Source organism: Triturus cristatus, unplaced genomic scaffold, assembly GCF_964204655.1.
Source record: "Triturus cristatus unplaced genomic scaffold, aTriCri1.1 SCAFFOLD_118, whole genome shotgun sequence".
Lineage (NCBI taxonomy): Eukaryota > Metazoa > Chordata > Amphibia > Caudata > Salamandridae > Triturus > Triturus cristatus.
Genome location: NW_028187322.1, coordinates 1,041,805 through 1,068,451, shown reverse-complemented (window position 1 = coordinate 1,068,451; position 26,647 = coordinate 1,041,805). Strand labels below are relative to the sequence as shown.

General features: G+C 50.7%; 1 protein-coding gene and 1 pseudogene across 1 annotated transcript in view; one reads left to right on the top strand and one right to left on the bottom strand.

The window, feature by feature from the left end:
- LOC146771964 (olfactomedin-like protein 2A) overlaps positions 1-26,647 on the top strand; it is a 247,437-nt pseudogene that overhangs the window by 64,141 nt on the left and 156,649 nt on the right.
- Positions 10,878-26,647, bottom strand: part of LOC146771963 (proline-rich protein 5-like) — a 393,650-nt gene continuing 377,880 nt past the window's right edge. Inside the window, exons 7-8 of the mRNA XM_085640285.1 lie at positions 13,614-13,883; positions 10,878-12,881 (exon numbers count right to left, since the gene is read on the bottom strand). The gene's annotated coding sequence lies outside the window, so the exon portion shown is untranslated. The remainder of the gene's footprint in view (positions 12,882-13,613; positions 13,884-26,647) is intronic.

Sequence of the window (26,647 nt, the reverse complement as noted above, 5' to 3'; positions counted from 1 at the left end):
CAGGCCAACATTAACTCGGTCTCCTGGATAGGTGTAGTCTGGGAGGCCTTTAAAGTCACAATCCGAGGGGTTTGCATGGCCAAGAGCTTTGGGGTATTGCTGGACATCCGTCGCATTCTTCACAGGCTAGAGGGCGAACTCAAGCAGCTGGAGGCTAACCTTTGGGGGGATGAATCGGGCTCACGCCTATCTTCCTTAAGAGATAAGCTCACGGACTCAGAGACATGCTTTCGGGGAAAATATCATGTTGCACACAGATATGAGGAGGGCGAGCGCCCTGGTCAGCTGCTAGCACAAACTATTCGCCAACCCAGATTTTCTAATTACGTTCTTGAGATTAAGGACTCTGCCCGGGTACGGCACAGGGACAGTCAGACATTCTTCGTACCTTTACTGAATTCTACACTGGCCTGTATGGCACATGCAGAGATGCGCACCCCGATTTTGGCCCGTTCTTGCGGGATATCGCCCTCGGATGGCTTGGCGATTCGCAGCGAGAGTTCCTTGCGCCCTTTGAAAATGACAAAATCCATGAAGCGATCATGCAAATGAGGTCTGGCAAGGCCCCAGGCTCTGACGGCCTTCCTATTGACTTTTGTAAGGCCTATATTACTCAATTAATTCCAGTTCTCCAACCTGTTTTTAATGAAGCACAAGAGCTGGGCCATCTCCCGCCCTCTATGAGGTTGGCCTTGATTTTATCTCTCCTGAAGCCCGGAAAGCCAGTGGATAGCTGTGACTCCTACAGACCCCTATCCTTGCTCAATACGGACACAAAGATTCTCGCAAAGATCCTAGCTAATCGCGTCAGTTTATTAATGGAAAAATTAGTCCTTCCGGGCCAAGCTGGTTTTATCCCTGGTCGGGCGACCTCACATAATCTTCGCACGCTCTTCTCCACTCTCCGCACAATAGACCCAAAGATACCATTGGCTGCTGTGTTCCTCGACGCCACTAAGGCGTTCGACTTAGTGGAGTGGGACTTCCTGTTTGTAGTGCTTCAAAACATGGGCATGCCGAAGGGTTTTCTATCTTGGGTTTGCCTACTTTACACCGGTCCCGAGGCTAAGGTCATCATTAACGGGCACTCCTCACCTACCATTCCCATCTCCCGTGGTACTCGGCAGGGCTGCCCACTCTCACCCCTTTTGTTTGCCTCGGCGGTCGAACCTCTTGCTGCTAAGATTAGACAATACCACCACGACAAGGCCCTCCGATGCCCACTTTGGCACATTTTGATATCACTATATACGGATGACATAACGCTCTATGTCAGGGAACCCCTAGTTAATCTCAACCCGCTACTTCACGAGTTCGTGAGAATTGGGGGGCTATCCGGGATACATATTAATTGGTCTAAGTCTCAAATCTTTCGCCTCACCACATCGGTCACGGAGCTTACCCCCGACTTCCCCATAGCGTGGTTCCCTGAAGAGGTTAAATATCTTGTATACACGTCACCGCGAATCGCGAAGAATTGCTACGGCTCAACTACGGTCATGCTCTGGATGGGATAAGGGACAGTGTCACCCGCTGGATCACCCTGCCACTTTCCATCGCTGGTCGCATTTCCCTGATCAAAATGGTTATTCTCTCTAAACTCCTTTACTTATTTCTGAACATACCTTACGATCCGGGGAAGGCATTCTTTATGATGCTGCACATAGAGTTAATTCGCCTTACCTGGGGTGGTAAACAACCCAGAATACAATGGGACGCCCTTACTAGACCGTACTTGCAAGGGGGTTTCGGCGTACCAAATTTTGAACTTTACTACACATGTGTACAGGCTCACTACGCCCACTTCTGGTTTCCCCCCCCCCCCCCCCCCCGCCCCCCAGGTACATGGCGCAGGTGGCCGCCGAGCACTGGCTATCTGATACCATTCCACTGGAGGGCGCCATATTTACTGCTGTTGCACCGCGAGTTGCCGACTCATCCCCCATCACTAGCACAGTGAAGGCATGGCAAAACATTGTTACGAGAATCCAAGCCCCTATTTTATATTCACCCCTGCTCCCCCTGGCATACCACCCGAACATGCGCGTCCTCCAGGAAGGAGTCTTCAGGAAAACCCAAGCTAAATATGGTATTAAAACTTGGGGGGGATCTTTATCTTCATGGCACATTCCGCACACTGCAGCAACTGTTCCCCACATTGCCTCCCTCCCCTATGGACATCTTTTTATATATCCGATTGCGCCAGGGACTCAAAGAACACACCCCTACCTACCCTCGGGAGCCCCCGGAGGTCCCCCCTCTGCACCTATTGTTACACAGGGACGCGGCTCCTCATCTGGTTTCTTCCCTAGACCGCACTCTGTAGGCCACTCAGAGCATTACACCTAACACTGCCAGAGACAAGTGGTCCGCAGAATTGGGGCTGGCTATTACTAATGAACAATGGAAATACTGTTGCACTCAGACGGAACAAAGCACATCTAGTAGCCGTCTCCGCATTCTACATTATAAATTCCTTCGCCGCACATATTATACGCCAGCTAAGCTTCATCGTTCCACCTGCGCGATAATGAATGATGCGACCGTTGTGGGGCTGCAGGGGCGGACTTCTTACACCTGGCATGGGACTGCAAAGCTGTGCAGGAGTATTGGCTCCTGGTCTTAGAAGCCCTGGGCCTAATGACGTCGCTACACCTTCCGTGCACTCCCCGCTTTGCTCTCCTTGGTTTTACCAAGGCGCTAGCTGCTACACACCGGAAATTCATCTCCTTCAGTCTACTCCTTGCCAAACGGCGCATAGCATGTAGGTGGGGTCGGGGCAGGGCACCTAAATTTAAGGATTGGATCCGAGACATGGTATTCTGGCAGGAACAAATGTATGCCTTTGCTGAGCTGCTCCCCCTAGCATCCTGTCCTCGTGACAATTGGGGGCCTCTTACGACATACCTACTCTCTCATCCCCTCGATGGGTCCGTCAACACACAGACCAATACTGTGATGCCTGATTGAACCGCTCTAGGTACATTATAGGATTTCTGTACATCACCGAACACTGTGATTGTTTGTGAACTGTGGTCACCATCACTGTGCCGCCTCTGATGTTTTGCATTGCCTCATTGCTCACTGTACCATTCTCGTCTTAATGCCTGCTCCGTTATGTCATTGTATTTGTATAAACCTGTACGCTCGTCATGACACACTGCCTGTACTTGTTACTGCCTTCCTTGTTTTTTGAAAACGAATAAATAAATAATAATAAAATATAAAAAATCTTTTTACAGGGTTTTTCAGGAGCAAAGAAGGGGACGGCTATACAGAAGAGGACCTTGTTGAGGTTGATAGTCCTGTGTATAAATATCTTCTATGCATTGGCAAAGATGCAGCCCCCCGGATGGTAAAAGGTCCCACTCCACCAGAAACAAGACTGCTACCACTACGTTTGTGTGGGGTTGCCTGTCTTTGATATTAACTGTCTTGAGAACCAGGGCCATGGGGAAGGACGCTTCACGTGTTCAGTTCTGCAAAAACTTTATGTCTGAGCTCACTCCAGACACCCTCTACCCTGGAAAGGTACTGCTTTGATATCCTAAGGTGAGAAATCTCTGGCTAAAAGTATCCATCGAAAGAATAAGTTACTTACCTTTGATATTGCTCTTTCTGGTGGATAGTGTATATAACTGCAGTTTTCTCTCTGTATTCCCCATTTCGTGGAGTTGCCTCTTTTAATATCTAAAATGTTTCCAATGAAGTGTTTATCACACTGTCACCAACAATTGTTTATGCTCTCCTTCTGAGGATATGGAAAGTGAAGAGACAAGAAACTGATATCAGCGCACAGGAGTGGGGCTTCTGTGAGGATCTGCTCTGTCGCTCCGGGTTGGTATGGAAGCTGCGGGAAGCCACACAACACCAGCTAGTGGCACTCGGGAGCACTGCTACAAAACTTCTCTGGATCCAGGCTGTCCCTAGGGGGGTTATATCTAAGGGGAGGAGACTGCAGTTAGAGAGAGTATCCACAAGACATAGCATTATAGATAGTAAGTCACTTGTTTTTTTCAACAACTCTAGTATATGGCCCTTCTCAGAAAACAAGTGACATTTTAGGCATCTCACTGGTCGAGGAGGCATTCAATTATTGTTCCCTGATCCAATCAAGGAGTCTCCTACATTTGAATTCTTCGGTACGCCTTCAATCCTTATTGCATGTTTCCTGCATATTCACTATTTGATCACTGTATGGGGAAGAGCCGTTGTCCTCCTCCCATGTCTCTTGGGTGTCTTTGTGTGCTATCCCCAGAGAGAAATGTTAATTACCTCTAGGCAAGGGGGTCCCTGGGGAGGTAGGGCCATCCCAGCAGAGGGAAAGTCAGAGCTAAACACAGATAAGAACTGGTCCCCACCCGCCCCAACCCACCATGTTTCTGCAAGGATTAGGGAGGGACACGGGGAAGCTGGAATGACCAGCAAACAGATACCATCTCAGTTTACATTAAACACAAGGACTCACCAACCCATTCTCTCACAGTGAACACACTTACTCTCAACACATTCATCCCAGACATGATTGAGGCCAAAAGAACCTAGGTTAGGAGACTGCACAGACTTTACCAGGGCGGGGATGGTCAGCAACCTCTCCTAAGGGATGCAGGCACCCCTGACTGATTGTTGCTGCCACCACTGTCAGCCGACCACGGGCTGGGCAGAGAGCAGTGCACCTTGCATGCACACTGAAATCAGAGCCAAGTTCTGTGGTCAGAGCCTATGTAACAGGGAGTCTCTCAGTCGACACGCATGATTGTCATGTTCATTGAGGCAAAAATCACAAAACCTGGATGGGATCAACATGCGGCAGGGACGCATGTCCTCCAGAGCCATTGAGAAGACTCCATCACAACAGTGCTTTTCAAAGTCCTAACTGTGGTCCTGATTCAGTAATCATAACGTAATACAGGACAGATCCTTGCGGCGGGCTATCACTTTGCAGCCAATCTGTTTTCAGGTATAGTGTGGAGGGGTGGATGTGGTTCGATGAATTTATAGACATTTTGGGAAGCACGTTTATCAGCAATGCAAAGAAAAAAAAAGAAATTAAAACACTGAACAGCAAAGGGTTTGAGATGGGTGTAGCCCTAAATTTTACATATTTCTATTTTTATTTAGATTTTTCTGTAGTTTTGACGTAGCTACATGGATGTTAGAGTGCCTAATATAGAGTTTACTTATGTGGTATAATTACTAATTAACAATAATTTAATCCAAAGATAAAGAGTACACGCATGTGGCATTTCAAGAATTGGAGACAGAATAGGTTTCAGAATAAAACAAAGATACAGTAGGTTTCTGTGGAGCTGAAAGTTACCCCTATACTTTTGGCATCTGTATTTGTTACTATGGGGTCCATTAGGATGGCGGTACCCTAGCGGTGCTGGGACTGGCCGCCAGTGCTGCAGCGGTCCCGCACCACCAATTAGGATGCAACCGCCACCCGCATATACAACATTGTGGCGGGCGGTGCTGTGAGCAGCACCCACCACAATGTAGTAAATACATGTTGTGCATTGGCATGCACAACATGACAGGCACCGCCTGCCACCTTGTGTATGCCAATGTAGGGGGGTACCATGGGTACCACCCAAGTGCAGCCCTTCCCTCCCATTCATGTCTGACACTTTAGGACCGGTCATTCCACATCTTCAACGCCAAACCTGAAAGTAAGTGTAAACAAGGGGTACATTTTGCATACCCATTGACTTCAAAGTCAAGCTGTAGGGTCTGAAGTCTCCAGTTGGAGATTGTTTCTGTATGACTGAGGTTTGTGATGTGCTTCTCAGATACCGGGGAGTATTTAGGGGCTCACTACGATGGCGGGCGGACATGAGTCCACCCGCCACCGTTGCGGTGGTTGGGACCACCCGCCAGTAATGCGGTGGTCCCACCACTGCAATTACGCTGCGCCCGCCAGTGTAGCGGGCACATCCCGGCTATTTAACATTGCGGAAGGTGCTGCTGGCTGCAGCACCGTACGCAATGTTAAATAGCAATGATGTGCTTTTCCCTGCACTACGTGGCAGGCACCATGCAGTGCCTGCCACGTAGTGCAGGGAAATGAAGGGGGGTACCATGGGTACCCCCCAGAGCAGCTACACCTTCCCGGGCCGGCAACGGGTCCACAAACCCAATCCCTGCCAGCCTTACCATGGCGGTGGAAGGCTGGCTAACGCCAGCATTGTAATCTGGCGGGCGGTGCCACCGCCACCGCCACCATTTCCCCGGTCATGTCCGCTCTGCCAGGCAATCCTAACGATTGCCTGTGGCGGAAGCGTGGTGGGTGGTCTTTGCGCCCGCCACGCTTGCGGAACGATTCCCCCCGCCATCCTAATGTGGCGGGGGGAAATTGGTAATCGGATGACGACATCCTAATGACCCCCTTAGTTTCAGAGATTTAATTACAGTGAATGCAGGCCTGTAGATACTGCTACTTGGAGTGGAAGCCAGTTGGGTTAATTAAATGCTGGTGTGATAACAGCAAAAGTGTTTGTATTGAGTCTTGCAGCTTCTTGAAAGACAGCTTGGAGTAGGGCTATCCAGGCATGAGGGATGTCAATAAGATTGGAGATTCCATATTGCAGACTGGCAGTAATGTTTTTTCTGTGTCATTGGATTCTCTCTGGTATCCATAAACAGTAGAATATCACCGCCCATGTGTGAAATAGCCATAACAACACTTAAAAAAAATAAAAAAGGACAATAAAAACATGCCTGGAAAAGTATAACTTAAACTATTAAAATTAAAAACCTACTGTTCATATGGTGGAAATACTGTTATGAGCCCCAATGTACCCCAATATAGGCCTAGGTAGTTGCACGATCTTTTACATACATTTGCCCTACCTTGATCTACATAACAGCTCTGGCACTGACCTTTTACCTAGTTAAGATGCCGAATAAATGTTGTGTAATTTTCTTTGTAAACTAGCCTTGTTTATTATGCATGAGGATTCTTAGTATCACAGCAGGATTACCATATTCTGCATAAGAACTCTGGTGAAAAGTCACCACTATCATCATCATTGGACTACAGATCCACAGTACCATGACACCTCTAGGTAGAATCCCTGAGGGTACCTTTCGGGTATATAAGACCCAAATCTTCGCTGGGCAAACCAGAGGAGAAGCTTCCATGTTGACACAAAAAGCTGAAGTCCCTGCACACAGACACTCCAGGACGTAGTGGTCTGACAACCCTTGCAGGATGTCCAACTCGAGACCAAGACGAGGTCCTTCATTCTCTCCCATCAGGTAATGAGGTTGACTCTTTCCTAGGGGGATTCTTGGCTCTACACCTACATACATGCTACGTACACTTAGGTACACTTAGCCAAGGTTTGCATCTTAAGAGTACGCATGATTACTGCCATGTATTTATATGCCTGCATATATCCACTGTTTTAGCACCATGGTAGATTTCTACCTTTTATTTACTCTGTTAGTGCTTGTAATCGTATGTACTTGCTTTTGTCTAATGGTTGTGGCAGCACATGTATTTTATACTAGAATGACGTTGGTTCAATAAATACTTATTAAAAACATCCCCACCATTGTTTCTGTATATCTCTGAGACCAAGAGGTTCATTAGGAAGTCGGGCAGTGGCATCACCGCGGTTCTGGCGGTGCGGAAAAATTCATTTTTCCACCCACGTGCAGCGGTACTCATGTCCGCCATATTAGTATGGCCAAACATTGCCCATATCCCGTCCGCCATGGTGCGATGTGCACCGCCATCAAAGTGCGACCGCCACCGCGGCGGTGGGAGCCAATGGAGACTCACCGCCGTGCAGAATGACATCCTCCCGCTCCACAAATTAGGATGCCCCAAACAAGCAGAAGCACCGCAGCAGAGAAACCGCCCAACCAGAGACGGCGGAAGTTCGTCAGCGGAGCGCAAAACCAGAGTCCCGGTCCACACCACCCAGTCCCGACCGCCATGGATCCAGCTCTACACGTTTTTCCGGTGCTGTACCTGCTACCTCACCAGCAACTCATGGACCGCTGCGGACGCCGCCACAGGGACGCAATAACACAAACACAACACACAACACATGGGCTGACACAAGGTCCAAATCCACATCAGACACCCTGGTGGGGAAAGGAACACATCCACAAGGGCCCCCACACATGACCCACCTGCCACCAAGTCACCCCTCCGTGTCCTAGACACACATGTTCCGCGACCATGCAGCAATGTCCCGGTCACGTCACTGCAGCTGTGAACACAAGGGAATACATACGCACTACGCAGAAGGCAGGGCCAGCGCCAGGCATGGGCAGGGCACAAAGAGCACAGGGCCATACTTCCACCCACCACACACTACCACACCCCCTGAAGGCACATGCCATGTGTCCCTCCTGTGCACCCCCATGCACAACAAGAAGCCAGGTTAATACACACCCTGCATCACACAACAAACAACCAGGGAGACAGCCACTGCAGGAGTGGCTAAAGAGTAACACACAGCACAGTAGCACAGGGCCAGGGAAATACACACACCACAACAACACCACACTCATGGCAACAAAAATGAGTACAAGCACAAAATGAACACATACAAGGAACAAACATCCAAATGAACACACAGCCTGCCAAGTCACACATACATACCCCATACTGACACACAGACACATACACACACCACATGCCAACAGCAATGGAGCACAAAAAATAGGAAAGCCAAAGTGGGGTGCACACAAATGGAAGGCCATGGAGACAAACAACAAGCATGTGTACATCACATGTAAGAAAAGGAACAGAGAACAACACCCTTAGACCATCAAAGCACACATGGCTGGTACAGTCAGTGAAGTCAAACCACAGACATCACAGTGCAACAACACAGGGAGACAGCAAGACAAACCATGTATAGGCACAAGGCTGAAAGGAAGGCCCTGAAGTCAAACTGTGAACAGCCACACATGTATACAACTACTTCACAGGAGTACACCAGCAGCACAACACACAGGGCCCATTGACACACTCCATGACTGCCAAACACCAGTAGGAATCTACACACACGCCCCCTCACACCAGCAGCACACAACACCAGTGTCAAACACACTGAAGGCTGGCAATACTTGCCAGTCTATACACACACAAACAATCACACACCCTGGGGGTAGCCACACACACCACACACACACACACAGGGAAGCCAGAACAAATGTCTGCACAAAAACAACAAACACATAACCCAACAGAAAGACACACAGAATCACAACAAGAACAGACATGCCCTCTGCAGCTAAACTGGGGAAAGGGAATGGGAGCACAGACACAACAGGAGTTCACACCCTCATCACTCAGGAACAATGCATAGACAACATACCACAACACACACAAGAAGTGCACCATCACAGAACAACACAGCCACATCAAACAAACAACAGATGCACAGGCAGCAAAATCACATAGCAAACACAGCAGGACATCAGGGGAAAAACACCAGACAATGACAAGGAAACGTATACATACAGCACTGCATGCACAACAAGCAGTGTGTGCACACCAAGCATACCAGCCACACACAGAGATCAGTGACATAACATCAACCCACACAACACTAATCAGCACAGCACAAAGACAACAGCACACCCAGGAAGTGAAGCAATACCACAGCCAACACACATACATCCAACACAACACCAACAGATGCACAAGTCTGGGACAGAAAGGTGGAAACAACTTGACCAGAGGACTGGGCAGCGCACACAGTTGAACTGCATTGGAGCAACCATGACTGCCAAACAGCACAAGAACATCACATACAACTCATTGGTGAAATGCCCTGAGTGACACATTGATCCTGGCTAAAGAACTGCACCACAAAGCACAGTGTCACAAATAAAGTGATGGGGCGGCACACACACATGTAAACCAAGGGGACAGCTGACATCACAGGGAAGTGTACTGCATGTCAGTAGGGGACATAGCAGGGGTGTACCATACACAAATAGAGGGAGTGCAGACCCACATTGGGTAGGCATCTGAAGCACAGATAGGGGATGGTATGACAACACACACAACATGCCATACTGGAGGCAAGAAGGCACCATGTGACAGCAATGCATGAGAAAACACAACCACAATGGCAGTGTGGAGCAGCAGGTCTGCCTAGTCACCACAAACAGTAACAAGACACATGGATGATCCACAAAACACAACACTGACTTGTCAGTCACACACACTGCATACTCACAAGTGACAAAAACAACAAGTAGGAGTCAGCCAGAACTGCAAGGACACACCAACACACTGCACAGTGCACAACATACAACTCACACATGTGCATACAACCACATCCACAGGGCACAACAATCAAAACAACAGGCATACAACTCCTGGGTGACACATGTGTAGTTGACAATGCAGGGGCATGCACACATCAACACTCCCGACAAACTCACCCCTTCACACTGCACACTTCCAGACCATCCAAAAGCACACATGGAAAGTAAGCCATGGGACTAGGATGACTGGCCATCACAAGATGACCACACACATACACCACTGGGCACACATTAAGGAAGAATACACATACATGATGACCCTAGCCAGCCTGCCTGCAATACTGTGTACAGAAACCCACTCTGTGCTGGCAGTGCCCCCCAACCTGACATGTGTACAATTTAGCCAACATGAACAAATTAAGAAAATGACAACTGCTTTCCATTGACAATTGACACCATTGCCCCCACAAGTATCTGGGTCAGGAAGAACTTAAGACCCTGTCAACCCTGTAAAAAATAGAGTAAGTGAGCCAAAACATTGTCTATGTTGAAGTGTCACACAGACCATGTGGCACAGTAAACCATATACACACAGCAAAAGAACTTCATTCAGTAAGGACACTGACAAAATAGACAACAGGAGCAACTGTCTTTATTCACATATTGCACAGATAGGCACCATGAGAAGGGAAGAGAAGAGCAAGGCACAAAATGCAGAGCATGTCCATGAGAAGCTGCACAGGCAAGGGCAAAACAGCAGTGAACAACAAGGCCAGTGGCCAGGGCTAAGTGCAGAGTATGTTCATGAGAAGCTGCACAGGCAAGGGCAAAACAGCAGTGAACAACAAGGCCAGTGGCCAGGGCTAAGTGCAGAGTATGTCCATGAGAAGCTACACAGGCAAGAGCAAAACAGCAGTGAACAACAAGGCCAGTGGCCAGGGCTAAGTGCAGAGTATGTTCATGAGAGGCTGCACAGGCAAGAGCAAAACAGCAAGGCCAGTGGCCCGTCCAGGGTGCAGAGTAAGTCCATGAGAAGCTGCACAGGGAATACTTGAACACAGCAAAGAGAAACAAGGCCAGTGGCAAAAACGAAGTGCAGGGTATGTCCCGGAGAGGCTGCACAGAGAATGTGTGCGACTGTACCTTTCCAAGTTCAGCAACACAGTCAGGGGGTAACAATGTGCAGTACAGGCCCACCTGTGTGAGAGACAGGTATGTGAGGGTGACTACCACTCAGACTTGTCTGTCAGGCGGACTGGGAGCTGGCTGTGTCTCGGGGACTGTCAGGGCACTTGAACGGAGAGAGAGCGGACCAGCTGAGGTAGAGCTATCAGTGGCTTGGCAAGCCGGAGGGCTGCTTGGACCAGGTGGTGTAGTGGCACGTGGAGGCGGAGTCATACAGACGGGAGACACGGTGTGGCTGGGAGATTGTGGAGGGGTGCCTTTCCACTTCTTGGGGATCCTAAATGGCTTGCCTGACTTTGTATCAATGGTAAGTGGTGTGGAAACAACAGGAACACTCACCACCAAAGCTGCATCAGGTGCAGACGCTGGCACCCCCTCTGATGAAGTGCTGGATCCTGCGAAACGCTTTGCCTGGCTTTGCCTCTGCTCCCCCTTCCCCTGTTTACTAGGTGTCACCCCTACAGTGCCCTCCTTCCCCTGCTTCACTGGGCTTGGAATGGGAGTCAACATGGTGGGTGAATCTGCCTTGGAGCCCTTCCTAGGTGTACCCTTGGCATGTACCACCTCCTTGGTGGGCACAGAAACTGTATGCTTCTCTTTGTGAGATGCTTTGGGGACAGGAGAGTCCTTGGATGGGGAAGCCTCTGAGGCATGTGTGCCTGAGGTCTGCTGCTATGCTTTCTGTCCCCTGGTGTCGCCTGACGGGCACTTCTCTCTGCACTCTGGGGTGGCTTTGGTCTTCTGTGGGGATGGTGTCTGCGCCCTGGACCGCTTGGGTTGCTGCTGCTGTGTGCTTTGTGTGCTGTATCGTGACTTTGATGTATGTGGAGCGTGGTCACTGTCGTCAGACGTTGCCAATGCCAGAGGGGTGGACAAAGGGACCGGAGCTGGACTGTGAGTATGTGCCTGTTGAAGGGCTGACGTCACTGTGGAGGACAATGCCTGGACAGTCCGGTGCAGCCCACCCACGTCTGAATGCATGCCCTCCATGAAAGCAACCACCTGTGCCAATTTTTTGTCGTGGTCTATGAAGGCATTGAGGAGAGCTGTCTGGCCTACACACAGCTGGCGCATAAGGTCCACAGACTCAGCACTGATGGCAGCAGGGGGGACAGGGGCAGGGGCAGCGGTGCCAGGGGTGAAGGACACTCTTCCCCTCTTACTGAGGCAGACACGGGCAGCACAAGAAGAAGTGGCTGGGAGGGTGGGCACTGGCCGCTGTGTGGTGGAAGACGATACAGAGTCCCCGTTCCCTGTGCCCGCCAACATGGATGCATCCCCGCAGGCATCAGATGATGTGGTACTTTGCGTCTCAGGCTGGGATTTGTTCAGCAGACTCCTGTCCCCCTCTGAGGCACTGGTGACATCTGTGTCACTGGGCTCCTGTGCAGCTGTAGTGCTTGTTTCACCCCCACTGGTGTCCGTCTCCTGTCCCTCCGTGACCACAGGAGATGCTGCATGAGAGAGAGAGATTTAGGGTCAGGTCAGTGGCAGCATCAGAACAAACATATGCAAGCAATGCATAACAAAAGATTACTAAATCTACATGTTGCACACCACCCTGTGCAATCACATTATGCTAACTCACTATATTGACTCAAACAGTGCACGGGAACTGGAAATTCAGGCATAAGTGAGCCATGTGATGACCACACAGCACAACACCCTGCTAGTGGCTCTGTTCAACCGGACACCTAGGGACATGATGGGGGCACACTACTTGTTGCCACTGACAGATCTGTATGGAACAGGAGGGGACAACATAGACACAGACTACAACATGACATTCCACAATGGCCATGAACCCATGCCACCCACCATGTTGTACTTTGGGGCCCAAAGACTGGTGCACATTGTTGTCAGATGTCTAGGCCTCCCAAATCTGGGTGCATGCAATGGACGCATTGATGAAGGCACGGTCAGATCAGGCACACTGCCGTTCCCTCCCATGGGATTCCCCAGACTACCCCAATGCAGAAGAAACCTGAGGGGCAAGACTCAGAGTGTAATGCATTCAAATTACCTTTGTAAGTATAGGTAGGGCAAATGCGTAACACCGGCACCCAGTCCAGCAGCCACTAACATGCCACTGCATCACACTACCAGCATCATATAGGCCAGCGCTGGCACAGGCTCTGTACACATGCAGCGACTCCCAGCCAAAGTCACCCCCCCCAAATGCTCACCCCAGGCTTGCTGCTGATGCTCCTTCAAACATGCATCCAGCTCAGGCTGTGTCACCGCCAAGATGCGTCCCATTAGTGGTGTCATGCTGCGCCGTGCCAAACACCCAGTGCGAGGAAGCACCCCAAGGTCATCTCCGCCACGTTCTTTGCCAGCTCGCTGATGTTGTCCCACCTCTTGTGGCAGTGGGTGCGCCATTGGTTTGAGACCCCCAGAGCTCGCACCTTGGCAGCAACGGCCCTCCACATGGCCTTACGCTGGTGTACTTTGAGCTGTAGGCATGGGAGACAAGAGGGGCAAATGATCAATGACACAGTGTTATGTACCGACATCTATCAGTATAGCAACAAGATACAGACTCATCACAAATCCAATGATATGTCTAACAGAGACTAGAATACATCTCACATGGCACATCTGCATGGAAAAAGCTGATGTAAATGCATGCAGGTGTGAGGGGGAACACGGTCCCTGCACATCTCACACACATGCAGGATGCCAGCACTGAAACCCCTATGTAGCCTGCCCACATCTCCAGTCCATTGTTGGTTTGAGCAACACATACTTCACATATCAACCTGTGCTTGGGGGTAGACTCACTGTGTACAAGACTGCGCAGCCCTCAATGTCCCTGCCCTGTGAACAGATAACTGTGTCATGGATGTCACATTGAGGGACATGATCTCACAAATCCAAAATCCTCATCACAAGGCCGGTCGTGTGCAATATACAGTGCTGAGATGGCCCATAGCTGCAGTGCAATGAGAAAAGACTGATGTAATACTCTGTAAGTGAAGTGATGTGTCCTTGTCTTTGTGGGCAGGGACTGTGCAGGTCAGCTGGGCTCACACTGAGATGGACAACAGGGGCACACACAGCCATTCAGCCAAGCAATCACTGTCCTGACTCCTGCATGAACAACCTTCTGCGTCACTGTATGGCTGACAACACGACACAGGTCACACCTTCCCCCTGGAGACAGCATGATGGGCAGTGCATGACACAACCCCACACTCTCAGGCAAATACTACATCAGTCCAACTACATGTTTGCCCCCCTTGCCCTCCCCCCACTGTTTTTTTATATATCTTTTTATTGATTTTACAAACAAAACAGTAAACAATCGGCAAATCATATGTGAAGGAAAAGAAAGCATAGTAAATAGGGCAGTTCATTTGGGAAACAACACAAGTATGGGAAACAGCACGTGAATCGGGAAGAGTTCTCAGGGGGACAGGGATTCTCTATCAGTGGGGGCCATAGGTGCAACACAAATATTTCCCCTATAGTTGTTCCACTTGGCCCACACTCTGGACCATTTCTGGGGGCAGCCTCTTGCCACATACACAGTTTTTTCCCTACACATGCACCAATCCATATTTCGTTTCCACATGGTATTAGTAGGGGGTGAGAGCCCTCCCCACAACCGGGCAATATCCCTTTTTGCAACAACGGCTTCCAGTGTGACCCACAATCTCTCCGCCCCCACCAAGTCAGTGGGCTCCCACACATTAAGTAAACATCTCCTAGCCTATGGGCGAACATCCTTATGCAGAACCTCACTCATAACCATATGTACCTCCCTCCAATACCTCTGGATCTGCTCACACTCCCAGAGAATGTGCATAAAGGTAGCGACCTGTCCACACTGTCGTCTGCAGTCCATGCTCTCCCCACGCCCCATGCGGATCAGGTGTGGCCCAGTGATGTAAGTTCTGTGGAGAATTTTCAATTATACCAGACGAAGACGTGCGGAGATCGCTGCCTCCCTCCACTCCTCGTCGTCAAGTAAGAGGCCATCCCGCTCCCACAACTCGTGTAATTTAACCAGGGGATCTGGTGTGTTATGGACAATCTTTTTGTAGGTCAGTGAGATAGCTTTCTGCAGAAGCAGCCCGTCCAACAGTCTATCCTCAAGGGGGTAGGAGTCGGGGAGGGGGAGGTCCCTATTACTGGCTGTGGTCAGTGCATGTCAGATCTGTAGGTAGCGAAAGTACTCCGAGCCCGCAAATTCATATTGTTGTTGCAACTGGCCAAAGCTGAGCACGCCACCCTTCACCCAGAGGTCGCCCACCTGAGAGATCCCAATGAGGTCCCACGTGTCGAAACCTTTGGAGGAATGTAAACTACCCAGTTGATCCGAATCCCACAAGGGGGTCGCAAGCGTCAGTTTACGGTCCCACCCTAAACTTTTGTTGACTACGTGCCATATGTGGACCGAGTGGGAGGTGGGCCCAGTCAAGGGGAGTTTCTTGGGGTTAGCATAGAGGTCTCTATTGTACGACCCACCTGGCAGCAGCCATCTATCCATGGCATAGCCCGGGTCTCCCGGAGCCCGGTACGTACCCAGGTTGATGGCAGCAAGGTGAGCTGCCCAGTAATATTTCTTTATGTCGGGGAGGCTGATACCGCCGTCATACCAATTGAGGGTCAGTTTGTGAAGCGCTATTCTAGGTCCCATCCCATAGCAACTACCTCTTCAGGTCTTCGATCTCTTTAAAATAGCGCGCTGGAACTGGGACGGGGTAGTTTTGCAAAACATAAAGGAAGCGGGACAGGGATATCATTTTAAAGAGAGCGGCTCAACCGAGCAACGAGAGAAAGAGCGCCCTCCAGTTGGCAACATCACGTCGCAGGCGCTGTAGGGCCGGGAGCAGATTCCTCTCATAGCGGAGCACGGGGTCGGCAGTGAAAGAAATCTCCAAATACCGAAACTCATCTGACACCACCTGTATTGGGCAATCTCTGGGGAAAGATGGAGCCTCACCGGACAGGACGTAAAGGAGTGATTTGTTCCAATTAATAGAATAGCCCGAGAACCTACCAAAGGATATGAAAATGTCTAAAACACAGCGGAGGGACTTCTTGGGGGAAGCTAAGGAGAACATCATCTGCATAGAGCGATACGCGGTCTTCCCACTCCGTCGACCACCGCAGGCCACGTATTTCCAGATCGCCCCGGATCCAGGCAGCCAGAGGCTCCAATGACAGGGCAAAGAGCAGGGGCGACAACAGGCACCCCTATTGAGTACCTCGACTGAGAGTAAAGGATTCGGATCGTTTATTGTTAACCACCACCTGTGCAAGAGGAGCGGAGTATAGGAGTCGGACCCATGATATAAACTGCGGTCCAAACCCCAATTTGAGAAGTACTGCAAAGAGAAAGGACCATTCAATAGTATCAAAGGCCATGGAGGCATCCAAGGACAAGATCACAGCGTCCTCTTGAATGGTGCCAGCCTGCCCTATCACCCCATGCACTCGCCTCAAATTGAGAGCAGTGTTGGGCTGAGGCATGAAGCCTGATTCGTCAGGGTGTACCAGGGCATTGATCACTCGCGACAGGCGGGTGGCCAGAAGTTTGGCGAGGATTTTTGGCTCTGCATTGATCAGGGAGATGGGCCAATAGGAAGCGCATCTCTCTCTAGGTTTTCCCTCCTTGGGGATTAGTTAGGCGGTAGCTCCCCCATTCTACTACTGTCCTCCAACATAGCCCGCAGGTGCGGGGCAAGCTTGTCGGGACACAGTTTATAGAGCTCAATGGGTAATCCATTAGGTCCCATTGCCTTACCCAGTCTGAGAGCCTTGATCGCTTGTGCGATCTCATCATTAGTTATGTTGCCATCTAAAAAACTCCGGTCATCTTCAGAGTGGACCGGAAGTTTAATGTCTCTCAGGAGGTCAGCAGAGTCCGCTTCAAGGAGAGACGACTGAGCCAGATATACGATGTTGTAGTGTGCGGCGAACTCATTGGCAATGTGTACTGGGTCTGTGATCTTTGCACCCGAATCGGTCGTCAGCTCAGGCACAAGGCGGTTGGCCCTTTCTTTCTTGTCCAGCCAGGAAATGAGCTTCCCAGCTTTATCCCCCCCATTCATACACCCTACCGTCTCTCTCCCTCCCCCAGGATTTGGCCCAATCTGGTGCAATGGCTCCCCCCCCCACTGTTGAGGACTTACCATGACATTTGGGGCACCATATAGCCTTGGGTACTGTGTGAGCACCTCATCCACCTGGACCTCCAGCTCCTCGCTTGTGAAGGGACTGGCACGGATCTTCTCTGTCCTTGCCATCACTGTGGACATGAGACAACAGCAGCGGAATTGGGTGGTGAGGGGTCTCTGACAGCAGTCCCTGGAGGCAGCAGCAGTTGAGGGGTCTCTGGCAGCAGTCCCTGGAGGCAGCAGCAGGTGAGGGGTCTCTGTCAGCAGAACCCTGGAGGCAGCAGAAGGTGAGGGGTCTCTGGCAGCAGGCTCTGGGAGCAGTGGAAATGTGAGGCTCCCTCCAACACACATATAGACCCCTGGGGTCATTTCAAAGGTGCCAAACTGCAGCAATTGGTGGTCCAGGTCTGCCTCTTTCAAATGCATCCAATGACTGCCTCCGCGGTGGCGGAGCACGCCTACCGCGGTGGCGGAGCACGCCTACCACGATTTTCAAAATTGCATCATGACACCGCAATAAAGGTTCCCATTGGCTGTAAGGGCATGCTCCATGGCGGTGACACACCGCAGGGGCCCGGTGTGCTCTACCGCGATTTTGGCAGCGAAGCATACCCACCGCCATTTGGGCATGTCTCCATGCCTATCACTACCGCACTTGTGTGAATGGGGGGTGCTGGTGACACACCGATGGGGCCAGACGGTAGCTACTGCAATATGTGTGCCCTACATTGACACAAGGCACCGCGATTTGGGTGGCGGAGCATGCCCACTGCCATTTGGTCATGTCTCCATGCCTATCACTACCGCACTTGTGTGAATGGGGGGTGCTGGTGACACACCGCTGGGGCCAGGCGGTTGCTACCACGATATGGGTGCCATACATTGACACGAGGCACCGCAATTTGGACGGCAGAGCATGCCCACTGCCATTTGGGCATGTCTTTCCATGCCTATCACTACCACACTTGTGTGAATGGGGGGTGCTGGTGACACACTGTTGGGGCCAGGCTGTAGCTACCGCGATATGGGTGCCATACAATGGCAATGGCCATCTGGCAAACATCAACAGTGCACAGTGCCCACATGGTCAATGGCACATCATTGTGCACACAATGCCGATGTTCCATTTACTCCACTGGTGACTACACTTGCCATGTTTGTGTGTGATTTTGTTGATTGGCTTGTTCTCCCTCACATGTCACTTATGAATTTGTTGGTCGTGTAGGCAGGACAGTGTTGTTCTGGACTCTACAATGTGTACACATGGCAATGTGTTGAGGTGCAGTGACAATCACAGCAATGCTTGTCTCAATGAATGATGATCTTTTTTGCATGTCCTCTTATGTCTGATCATGCACACACTTGTCATTTCTGCTCCGACTGTGGTCATTGTGTTGTGGATGTGTGCCAGGTTCAAATGATGCATGAAGGTGTGTCAGGTACAGCAGCTAGGTATGAGACAGTGGGGTTGATTTGTTCTACATATGCTGGATACTATACTCCCAGGCATGCCCATGTGAAATGTGGCCATATCCCTATGTGCATTCACATTGACCAAGGTGATGTTTGATGTACTTTTTGTGTAAGTTGACAGGTGTGCCATTTGTGTAGCTGAAGGTGTCCCTACATGTAAGCTGGTCTGTAACTCAATTTTGATGGCAGTCATTGTTGTCGTTGTGTCATCCAGAATGTGAGATGCTGGGCCCATCTCATGATGTATTGCATTGACATGTGTCCACTTTCATCTCAACTAGGAGGAGGCCAAATCTGATTCGTCACTTGACAGTGCTGGAGGACATGGAGGATGTGGCGATCATCCGGAAATGCCGTCTGGATAGAGCCACCCTAAAAACCCTTTGTGATATGTTGGAGCCCCACCTGCAGCCTCGCAGGACATATCCAACAGCTTTCACCCCAACTTATAAGGTGATGGCGGCCCTGCATTTTTTGCCACTGGATTGTTCCAGCAGACAGTGGCCAGCACTGGTGGGATGTCACAACCGATGTTCAGCATGATGCTGCGTGATGTTCTGTCCGCCATGATGATATACAAGGACAGATATATCCATTTCCCCAGGGGTCCTGAATTGGCAGCTGTGAAGGGAGAGTTCTATCCCCTTGGACACATCCCCCATGTTGTTGGGGCCATTAATTGCACCCATATCGGGCTTGTGCCACCACAGGCAAGTGAGCACATTTACAGGAATCGCAAACATTACCACTCCATAAATTTGCAAGTGGTGTGCCTGGCAGATATGATCATCTCCCACGTGTGTGCCAAATTACCAGGCTCAGCCCATGACTCCTACAGCCTGCTAATCTGCTTCTCGAGCGTGCATGGATTGTGGGTGAGTATGCCTAGTCGTATGGCGTGCTGGGTGTGTGACCTGCTGTCCTCTGCTTCAGCGACATTGCAATGTCTATTTGTGTTTGTCATACCTAGGTGACTCTGCATACCCCAACCGTCCTGGTTGCTGAGCCCACTGGGGAATCCCAGGACCCCGGCTGAAGTCCGCTACAATGAGGCCCATGAGAGGACACGTCATGTGGTGGAGCGTACATTTGGTCTGCTCAAGTCACGTTTCCGCTGCCTGGACAAGACCGGAGGTGCACTGGCATACTTGCCCGGGAAGGTTTGTCAGATTGTTGGGGCATGCTGCATGCTCCACAACCTAGCCATTCGCAAGGAGATTCCCCTGCTCCTGGATGATGTTGAGGACCCAAGGCCCCCACCTGCAAACCAACCCGTGTCCAGTGATGAGGACAGTGGAGAGGAGGAAGGTGTTGACCTGCGTCAACAGCTCATCCCCCGCTACTTCACTTGAAGGTGGGTGACAATGTACAATGTACCCATTGTACGATGATATTGCTGTTGTCATGAAGGGGTATGTGAGAATTGAAACAGCAGCCAGTTGTAGACTCAGCGGTGGTTGACAATGTTTCTGGGACAGGTAATTTAGGAACATCTACAGGATGTGTATGTTGACACTTGTTGCCCATTGTGACGTGTGCATGTTGGATTATCTTGATGGTAGGTGTTGTGTGATGTCTGTGATGCCACACCCAGACCAGTGAATGTTGTTCTGTTGTGTTTCCCTAGGTGCCTTCAAATTCTCCTTGCCTACATACAGTTTATACTCCTGGTACATTGTGATCACGTTGAAGACTGTACATCCTGCAATAAAGACAGAGCAGACACAACAACATGTGTGTAAGGATTTTTTATTTACAATGGTGATATGTGAGGGGGGTGTACACTTCCATTGAGGTGGTGGTGGAGCAGTGAGTTCACAGTTATGGTAAATTAGATAATCGAGTAGTCACCACCAGTCCAACAGACAGATGCCATTCACAAGGCAGTGTGGGGAAGGACAGTTCAAAAAGTAATCAGGGCTGACTCCGTGACTGGCGTTTGGCAGGTGCTTTGCCTCCAGATGCTCCCAGGGTTTTCTTAGGACGGCCCCTTCGTCGCTTGGCAGGGGAGGCCCTGCTGCAGGGACAGTGGGGTCTGAGGACTCACCCCTCTCTGTGGGCGCAGGGGAGGATGGTGAACTGTCATCCTGCGGTCCACCAGAGGGAGGTGGAGGTGTTGGTTGTGGTGCAGGCCGGTCCCTCAGTACCGCCACTTGCTGGCTCAAGATGTCCACAATTTGTCCCATTTGTCAATGGACCTCATCAGCAGGATGAGCTCGCGTAACAGTTCGTCCGACCGGCCCATTCGTCCCTGGGCCTGATGTGGTCCAGGGATTGGGTCCAAGCCACTTGGTGTCTGTGGGTGACCCTGCCCCTCCCACCTACCCTGCTGCCACGGACCTGTTGCCTCATACTGTGGTCACCCGCGTCCTCTCCCTGCCCTCCTCAGTCAGTGGTGTGGGGTGGTCATCCTCTGAGACAGGAAGGGTGTTGCAGGCAGCACTGGTGGTGGTGGTGGACGCACAGGCCGTAACAGCAGCGGTCTGCAGTGATGTTGTTATTGAGTCAGATGTGGTGGGGGGACGATGGGGTCCTGGGAACTGTTGCTCCCTGGCACACCAGATGGGCCGGCTTCAAGCTCATCGTCCAGAGAGTCCTGGGAGTCAACATGCAAGAGTCCATGTACCGGGGGGGGGGGGACTCGCTCTGCAGGTTGCTGGTGTTGTCCTCTGCAGTGAGTTCTTGGTCACCGGTGGGTCAGATAGGAAATGGTCATTGTAGTGCACCCCGCAAGCTTTGTGTTTCCTGTGTGTCATTCACTGTTTGTACACTACACAATTGATTGATCATCACATTGTTTTCTCTGTGCACTACTGTGCCTCCTGACATGATGCAGTGGTACATGCATTACTTGTCCATGGTGTGAGGTGTCAATGCATACCATGCGCCACATGCATAATTTATGATTACAGGGACCTGTTGCCATCTAGGGACTGGCACAACACGTTATTTCATTGAGGACTCTTTGTTGATTTGTCTGACCTGGCAGACGTCACATCTGGCCATGGACTGGCCATTGTCATCTCCTGCATACCTTTGTCCGGTCATGTGCATATCTTGATTTGTACCACCGGACATGCTTTCTTAATTTTGGAATGGTCCTTGTTCCTCTGGCACCATGGCACTGCACATGTCAATAGGTGCTGTGCTTGATTGTGCCCAGACTTTCTTCTACATGTGCATTGGTGTGTCACACTTTGGTAGCTGTGATAGTTTCCTCTGCTTACCTGTGTGCACACTGTGCGTGGCAATGGGGTTGGTGTGCATATTTGTGCAATAAGAGGGCTGGTGTTGTCACGGGCGCGTTTGCACAGTTGTCATATCAGGTCCCGCCCCCCCTCGCTGCACCACTGTGCAAACGCACCCCGTGTCGCGTTTGATGTTGGGGGATTAAGTTCCCTTGAATCCTGAGGGTCCCTGGGGGCCAACTAACGCACCAGGTACCTCCAGTAAGCGCCACAGGGCTGCGTTGCAGAGAGGTGGTCCGAGGCCATGCCCCTTTTTACACCTCTCTGCAACGCAGCTGTGTGGCGCTTACTGGAGGTACCTGGCGGGCTAGTTGGACCCTAATCTCCCAACTTACAATGCACCATGAGGCACGTTTCCACACTTGTTACATCAGGCCCCGCCCCCTCCCATCACCACTGTGCAAACGCACCCCTGGCGCGTTTTAAGTTGGGGAATTAATTCCCCTTCAATGCTGAGGGTCCCTGGGAAATATATATTATTGGGGAGGGGGGCTGCGTGGCCCCCCTCCCAGGCCACTCCTGGCTATCGCCTGGGGCCTGGCCTCATCGTTGGGGACCGTGGGCGGAGCCCCAATGCCTCCACGGTCCCTGCCGGCTGCCCGCCTCCTGCGGGAGCTGGCATAGCTTCGCCACACGGGGAGCTGCATCCCCATGTGGAAAAGCAATCCTGCTTTGGATTTTGGAAGCGAGAACAGGAAACCTGCTCTCACTTCCAAAATCCAAAGCACAGTTTGCTATGGTAGGGCGGGAGCCGTGCTCCCACACTGTCATAGCAAACAGCAGTGTCCCGGGGGTGGGCACCCCAAGACACTGCAGGAGCCGGCCCTGGGGGGTGGCGGTCCCCAGGGCCATCACGGGCTCCAGGAGGGAGGAAGCGCGGCCCCCTCCTTTCAATTAACGGACCCCCCATTTTTGTGCCCTGGGAATGTGGTGGTCCCCGGGGCGTATGGGGGGCTGAAGCTCACCCACACAGAATTTTTATTTTAGAAAAGAGCCCCGGGGAGGTGGCGGTCCCCAGGGCTGCGGGGGGGCCACGAGCCCCCTGCGGTTTATTATAAAAGCCCCAGGAAGGTGGCGGTCTCCAGGGCAGTGTGGTGGGGATTGGGACCCAGGGAGGAGGCGGTCCCGGGGGCTGCGGGGGCCCCCGCGGGCCACCGCTATTATTTTTGTGGCAATGCCCCCGTGACCTGGCCCACCCGGGGTCCTCATTTAAATGAAGCGTGGAAGCCCGCGCTTCTTTTTTTGTAAAATTCCGGCGGGATTTGCGACCACAGCGTGAATTCCGACTACATTTTTTTCATAAACTGCTTTTTTTGGCCCTGGGGGTCCTTGTGGGGTTCCCTGAGCAGACCTAGGGGGTCAGGGTATTTTTACCCTGCCATCTTTTCTTGTTTTTCCTGCTTAATTCTCTGTTTTCTTGTGACTCGGTTCTACCGAGTCACAAGATGGCTGCCAACACTTCCTGGTTTGGAGTGTTGACAGCCAATTAGAATAAAGCTTTTGGTCGGGAGGGTTCACGAATCCACCGCGGCCCTAGATATCGAAACTTTTATTTTTTTTATTTCTCAGCAACTACTGAACGGATTTAAACCATTTAAAAAAAAAGGTCGCTTTCCGAACCAAGCACTACCTTTTTGCCACATTTGGGGTAATTCCGTTCAGCAGTTCGGGCTGTAGCCTTGCCTAAAGTTTCCTATGGGAAATTGATTTTTTTACTCTTTTTTTTTTTTATTTCTCAGCAACTACTGAACGGATTTACACCATTTAAAAAAAAAAGAAAAAGGTCACTTTCTGAACCAAGCACTACCTTTTTGCCAAATTTGGGGTAATTCCGTTCAGCAGTTCGGGCAGTAGCCTTTCTCAAAATTTCCTATAGAAATTAACACACGAAAAACGCGTTTTGGGACCCCCTTTTTAGGTCTCGGCTAGCGAAGGCTGCGCTTGCGCAGTCTCGCTCGCGAGATTTAATGACTTGGAGAAGAGGGGCTTGAACCTGCCCCTCTTCTCCCCTCTTCTCCATTGGCTGGCCTCTTGAATGCTGGCCAGCCATTGGAGAAGAGGTTTGTCTCTCCGAACAGGCCCCATCCTTTTCGGATTCGGGGGCGTGTTTTTTGCTACTTTTCTCATTCTCTCCTCCAGCCAATGGCAAGAGGAGAGAAAAGAAAAACACGCCCCCAAACCTGAAATCGCCGCTGCCTTTCTCTGAGGCATTTCTGCTTCGCCTCAGAGAAAGGCAGTGGTGTGTGTAGTATCGGGGTAGTGTGCTTGTTTTTGGTATGTTTTAGGCAATTTTAGTTGTTTTTAAACACGCTTTTAAATGTTTTTAAACGCTAAAGTGATAAGCTCCCTTAAAACGTTTGACGTCAGCCTCATGGGGTACCGCCAGCTTGGCCGAGGTCAAAGTAATTTAGTTGTAGTAAATTCCTAAACATTTACATAGAATCTATTGATAACAGTCATCCACCGTATTTGAAAGCTGTAGTTTAAATGTTAGCAGCTAACTTCTGGTCGAATGTTGTTTTCTAATAACTGATAGTGTTGCTGTTGTCCGTCGTCTAGCTGAGGTAGGTTTCACTTTCTGTCCTTCTTTTGTTTCTAATGTCTATTCTGCCTTGATGGCTTTTTGCGCGCTGCCTTGTGGAATGCCGCGACGACGTCACGAAGAGCCAGCCCCTCCGCCAGCAGCCTGAGGTGTGGGCGGAGCCTGGTGCCAGGGGGCGGGGCGTTCCGTCACTCCTGGAGACAGGCTGAGCACTGGCTCAGGGTAGGGAGAGGCGGTGGGTGGAGGAGGAGTAGAGCCCAGCGCAGTCGCAGCCCGGGCACCAACGGTAAGCAGGAGGCGCAGGGAGCCGGTGACAGAGGGTGGGGGGCCTATCTAGTCTTTAAGGACTGTTGGCGGGGTCGGTGAGATGAACCTCCCCCCGTTGGAGCTCACGTGCCTCTGACAGCTCTGGGCCTCAGACAGGTTGTTACCCTTGACCGCCAGCTCCCAGGCCACTCTTAAACGAGCGTAGTGCCACGCTGCATATGTATGTAATTACACACATGAGTACAGTACTTCCGGCCTCCTAGGCTATACCTGCACAGTGCCCACATGCGAACTCATCACCTCTCTCGTTGTCCAGCGCCCTGAGGGCCTCGGTAAACCTACACAGTGCCCGCAGGCCTCCTTAGATCGGATACATTGCACGACATTTACGCCCGTTTCAGGGATTGGTGTGTAGCACTGCACACAACCCAAGGCCGAGATTCATTGTAGGGGAAGCGTCATGCCCCTTCCCGATCCGTACACCCGATCCTTCCACTACATGCTTACCACTCCATATGTCACCCCAAGTCTCCAGAGGATCCTCCTTTCCAAAGAATGTACATGATGCCACCATATTTCCATCCACTTTAAATATCCCACGGGTCCTTTTGGCCTCCCTCTTGTCATCATGGAGACAAGCGGTATACACGTACGCTGCCCCCGATCGCCCTTACTCTCTGCCCTGGCATCTTATTATCAGTGGAGATACCGATCCTTCAGTCTTCTATCCGCAGATTGCTCCCAGAGTTCCCTGTTACAGCAGAGACAGACCATTCTTTTTCTTCTGTCACATGACTGCATCATACCGGCAATACCTTGGCATCCTTTAACCGGCACGGAGCCCCCTTGTCTTTTGCCAACAGAGATCACAGAATCACACTTCCGTTTTAGATGAAAACGTGTTTACCAGTGTCTGTGACTTTCATGTTTCATCATGGTGTTCCATGCTCCTCATACCAGCAGAAATCCCAATAGCCTCCGCCTATTCTCACAACTTCTCTCTCTCAAAACATCACTACCTCACTCTCTAGCTCACAACCTCACAACTTCACTCTCTCTCACTCACTACCTCAATCACTCTCTATCTCACTACCTCACTCTTTCTATCTCACTAACTCACTTTCACTCTCTCTTTCACTACCTCTCTCTCTATCTCACTACATCACAACATCACTCTATGCTTATATATCACTACCTCACAACATCCCTCTCCCTCACTACCTCACTCTTTCACTACCTCATGCTCTCTATCTCACTACCTCACTCTCTATCTACCTCACACTCTATCTCACTACCTCACTCTCTATCTACCTCACTCTCTCTCACTACCTCACTCTCTATTTCACTACCTCACTCTCTCTCTCTATCTCACTACCTCACTCACTCTCTGCTAATGCAATAGGTATCACATATGCAAAAAAAAAAAGCTAATGCCAATAGAAATGACAATGCCATTTATTTAGGGATACAAAAATGATTAAAAAAATAATGAGCAATACCAATAGCTCTACCTATAATATTGCCGAGACCATTGCATTGTAAATGCTTGTTTTCTCAGCCCC